The following is a 5,278-nucleotide window of genomic DNA, read 5'->3' as shown; positions in this document are numbered from 1 at the left end:
GATTAGGCTGTGAGTAGTTTGGGTTCTCTTGATGATCCAGGTCTCGCTTTCCTGTAAGACTTTACCACTGAGGTACCAAGTGCCGCGACACGTTGTTGTAAGGTCAATAGTAAACATGGCATCCCCTCCAGGTACAGCTGCACCAGTTGTTAGGGGGGATTTCACAACCAGGACTGGTTCTGAGGAAGAACAACATGAATGTCTTAATGCTCTTTAGATGCAAGTCTGGTATCTCATTTAGAGATGGAAGATTAAATCATAGGGACATTTCTACTTCTCCCTTTGCATGAGTGCTGGAAGAAGCACTTCTATGCTTAAGATCTGTTACAGATCTTGCACATATGAGATATCAAAAGATAAGGATATTCATGTCCCTGTCACAGAAACATAACTTGTATCACTTTAGTGGTAGCTGGAGGTTGATAGGAGATAGGAGAACTAGGAATAAGGGAAAGCCTTTGGTGTGTTAATGCACTACTATCCTTAAAGTCAAAGGAAGCATCTTTAGGGAACCAACACAGCTGCTCAGCACACACTGACCCATTTCCACTGGGGTTTTTGTGCTTACCAAGGTGCACGCTCCCTGGGAATTCCAGAGACGGGCTCTGTCCATGTGCATTGACTGCAGACACTCGGAACTGATCATCAGCCTCTTCAGACAGATTGCTCACCGTGAACTCTGGGACGGGGACATGAGACTCGTGGCACCTCACCCAGGTGAAGCCAGTTAGTTTCTTGCATTCCACGACGTAGCCATTGATTGGAATGGGGCAGTGCATCTTCGGAGGGGTCCATGCCAGCATCACTGAGGTTTCTGTTTTATTTTTCACCACGGGGTCAACTGGGGGCTGGGTGGGAGGTTTTCTGGGAGCTGAACAGAAATAAATACAGAAATATTAGCATAAGGTCATGTAGGCTGGAAAAGACCTTCAAGATCAGCAGACTCAACTTTCAGCATGACCTACTGAGTCCCACCATTAACTACTGTGGTACCTGAGGACATACATGACAAGCTTATTCCTGCAGGTATTTGCATAGTGAATATATTCGCCCTCTGGTTGCTTTGGAACATTTTAGAGGTTAAAATCCCATCAGACTTTTTCACTGTGTGCAGCCACTGATACAGGCAGGAGGCTGGGAATTACCTGATGGGCTCTAGTTACAGACTACTGACACAGTCAAGGATTGATTTCATTTAATTTTTGCCATCAGAAAGTTTGGTGTCTGGTTTAAGTCACCCAATTATAATTTAAGACTCCAAATATAATCATATGGAGAACAGTGCATTTAGGAGAACTCATCTCATCTTAATAAACCTGAGTGAAATCACAGAATCATAGGATCATGGGAGGGCTTGGGTTGGAAGAAACCTTCAAGATCATTAAGTGCTAGATGCCAAAGGTCCCACTAACACAGCATGAAGCCGAAAGCTAGACGCTGGTATCAGATCTCCTGACCTTACCATCAGAAATTGAGATGTCATATTTTGCTCAGAGGTGCCTGCTTGTAGGAGGGACAGCTTCCGAGCTTTTTCTGCTCCAGGAACCAGCTCGAGCTTCAGAATTTAAACAGCAGTCAGAAATTAAACTGAGCTTTGTCACCTCCATCAAATAGAAGGAGTGGTTGGGTGGTACAGCTTTCCAAATAACTTAGAAACTGTCACAACAATCAGATGCCTACCTTTTCTTTTTGAACTTGTTAATACATAGAGCTTAATAGCATCAGAATGCCCCAAGCACTTCAGATAACACGACAGCTGTAAACCCTTCTTTAAGGATTCCTTTGTTTAATCACTGAGTAACTGTAATTCAGTGGTGCTGGTGGGAGAAGTGAAGTCTTAATCTTCCCAGATGGAGAGTAGAGTTGATGTTCACATGCAGACTGGTGCTGCAGCAGAGCCAGAAACCACTCATTTGGGAAACACAGCACCAAGAAAATAATGTGAATAGCTTCATAAAATCAGGCAGCTTCACCCAAATTTCATGGCAGGTCCATTATTCTTCCTATTTTCAGGAAGAAATGTTTTCCCTGTTTCTTGTAGTTTTATTTTCTCTTCCTTTCCAGCAAGCAGCTTTGTAGCTTACAAATTGTTTTCTAATCACCTCCTGGTGTGGACAAATCACACAGGTTTTACTCCATGTTTTACATAGTTAGCATTTTATATTTGTTCCAGTATGGAACTGTACAGTCATAGAATGGCCTGGGTTGAAAAGGATCTCAAAGATCACAGAATCACACAGAATCACAGAATCCTTCTGCAAAAGAAAACACAAAAGCTACAGGGACTTGGAACTACTTTGTATATCGAGATCAGAAGGAACTGAGAAGTTTTCAATTACAAAGAACTTACTTTTCCAGATTGCCTTTTCCAGACTGCTGTTCCAGCAGTGACAACAAGCGCAGGCAGCCCGGAGGACATGGCTGACATCGATGATCGGCTGGCATGGATCAGCGAGGATGAGTTTGGGCACAGCACAGCTGGCAAGGGATGCTGGGGTGGCTGCAGCAAGACAAGAGCTCCTCCAGCCTGAAGATCTCCATCACCAGAAGAAAAAGGACAGGGTGAAAGTAAGGAAGACGCGCAGACGAGAAGAGCAGAAAGGGAGATGAGGAGGGAACTTGGTGCGGTGGCAATTCTGGGAGAGAAATTGTACTCTGATAATGTTACACTCTGAAATTCAGTGTTGCAATTTGGAGGAAGGAATTATTGGGGTGGGAATCTGGGGGGCCGTTGTAATACCAGAAGAATTTTACAGAGCAGCAGCCATGCATCAAGAGAAGGGCTTCACAGAGCAGCAGCTGTGGAGGGAGAAACAGCATGAGAACCAAGGACACCTCTAGGAAAAGAATGAGTAGCTCGGGGCTTTCAACGGGGGTTTTAGGGTTGTTATTGCAATAGCTTTCCTTCAATTAGTGTGTGTGGTTTTTAAATGCCCTCGTCTGTCTGCTATAAAAGCATGGCTTTTCGGGCAGTTGATGGATGCAGCCATATTTAACCATACTGCTGTCTGGCTGTTTGTCCTAGCGGGCTGACCTTTTGCCTTCAGGTTCGCCAACTACTGTCTCAGGAACCAGAGTTATTAGGCATTATCCAGGTTATCTTGTGCTTCTACTATGTTAATAGATTGGATGTGAATCCAATAGGATCTGATGTTACCAATGGTGCTGGAATCTGCAGCAATAATCATTGAATGTATTAGTAATGCTCGGTTATGATGCTATTACCTCTCTTATATCCAACTAATTTGGATTTTTCAAATATGACCACGCATCACTTGAGAGGAAGGCGCACGCTCATAGAACTGAATGGGGGAGTTGATTTCATTTTCCAAGCAGGTGTTCCACTTGGGCTCTGTATCACACACTGGCCATGCGGATATGGAGTACAACTGGAAGAAATCCCTCAGACCCTGAATGCAGGAGAGAATGTGTGGTGGGTGAGAGAGGAAAGGTGCACTTTGAAGCAGGGGACGCCCTGCTGGCACTGCCTGCCGCATCCACCACCAACACGGTTTGCTCTTTATCCTGCTCCACAGCTGCTGCTCTGTCAAGTCCTTCTCTTGATCCATGGCTGCTGCCATTCTTCTTGGATTACAACAGGGGGCTGGGAGGTTTTTGGCAGAGGGAGGGAAGTTGATTGGGGGTGGGAGTTTGAGGGGGTGGGATCAGAAAGGATTGTTAGGATGGGAAATGGTTGGGAATACTGTCATTTCTTGACTGTTTGCTACGTTCAATGATTACATGTCTTTGCCATATTTCTGCCTGCCTGCGGCCGTTCCTTCAGTTACAAAGCCCACCTCCCCAGGCCCCCGGGCCCACCTTCAGGGCAATGTGAAAGGGCAGCAGAAAGGGCAGTGTCCCAGATCTGCCACCACCATTGGACCCATCCCTCCCCTCCTCAGTCAGTTCTGCGTGGGAATGGAGGGATGAGAAAGGGGGATGGACGGGAATTCTGGGAGAGCTGAGTGGCTCAGCCTGGAGTGGAGGAGGCTCACTGCCATCCCAGACACAGCCATCAGTCCCCAGGTGCAGAGAGGACTGAGCCAGGCTGCACCCTGCAGCACCCAGCAGCAGGATCCCAGTCTGAGGCCTGCCTAGGTCGTGTGGCTGCGCTGCAGGCTGAGCTATGGAGAAAGCCCCACTTGGAGATTTCTTCGCTCCCTGAATGTTCCCCCCTTTCTCCATCTTGCTCTGCTCCATCCCCAGCCGCAGCCCGGCGTCCCCGACATGTTGCTGTGCTTGCAGAGCTGGACTTGGCCCTTGACCTGTACAGGCCCCTGTCCCCACCTGTCGGATATCCACCTTGCCTTCTCACCCCTCTCTCTAGATCCAGTTCATGCCCCATCTATCTCACCTCCATGTCCCACCTACGTCCTCTCTACGTCTTTTGGTCTCCCCCAAACCACCCTCACGGTGCCTTACCTCCTGGCAGGCTCAGGGAAGGAGCACCCGGTGCCCTGAGCCCACAGGCCCAGCCCTGCACAGCACTGCACACAGCACTGTCATGGCGGCGCCCGGTGCTGCCGCACAGCATCCTGGGAGTGGTAGTTCCTGCGGGGCCTGCAGCTCCCAGCAGGCCCTGCAGCTCCCAGCAGGCCCGGGCGAGGGCAGAGGGGAGCAGTGCTGTCAGCCGGGAGCTCGCCCAGAGAGCCCGATGTTCGGAGCACTTCACACCAGGAACTTTGGACTCGGCTGCTTCTGTCCACAACGTCCCTGAGCTGCTCAGGAAGCACAACTGTCTCACCCTCTGAGAGCTGGGCTGTGCAAAGGAGGCTGCAGTTGCAGGCTCAGCTCTGCCCTGTTCCAGCAATGCACTTCCTTACAACTGGAGCACTGTCACACTTGCTTCTTGCTTCAACGGAGCAATCGCCCACCGCTTTGCACACCTCTGTGCTCGTGCAAATGGCCACCACCCCATCCCTGCACACACACACACATGTACCACCCCATCCCTGCACACACACACACACACACACACACACACACGTACCACCCCATCCCTGCACACCCTGACATTCAGCCCCATCCTTGCACACATACACGTGAAAGAACATCCCTTCACACACTGCTTAGGCATGTGCATCCACATGCTTGCAGACGCTCTGCACATCCACGTGCAAATTCCATCCAGGAACACTTCTGCATCTACACACATGTACAACCCCACCCCTTTGCACACCCCTCTGCTCATACCAATGTGCACAACCCCATCCTTGCACTCCATGCACGTGCATGCACACACATTTCCCACCCATCCTGCACACACTCACACTTGCAC

At 49.1% G+C, this 5,278-nt stretch overlaps 1 long non-coding RNA gene across 1 annotated transcript; it reads right to left on the bottom strand.

The window, feature by feature from the left end:
• Nucleotides 1–607: 607 nt before the first annotated feature.
• On the bottom strand, nt 608–4,520 carry LOC146754898 (uncharacterized). The gene is made up of 3 exons (XR_014938577.1): nt 4,423–4,520; nt 2,351–2,535; nt 608–871 (listed from the first exon to the last, which is right to left on the bottom strand). It is a non-coding gene; the product is annotated as an uncharacterized LOC146754898 (long non-coding RNA).
• Nucleotides 4,521–5,278: the final 758 nt, after the last annotated feature.

This window comes from Coturnix japonica, chromosome 37 (genome assembly GCF_054131305.1).
Source record: "Coturnix japonica strain WE chromosome 37, WE-NBRP24, whole genome shotgun sequence".
NCBI lineage: Eukaryota > Metazoa > Chordata > Aves > Galliformes > Phasianidae > Coturnix > Coturnix japonica.
Note: the sequence above shows the minus strand (reverse complement) of the source record. Positions and strands in the feature narration are given on the sequence as shown.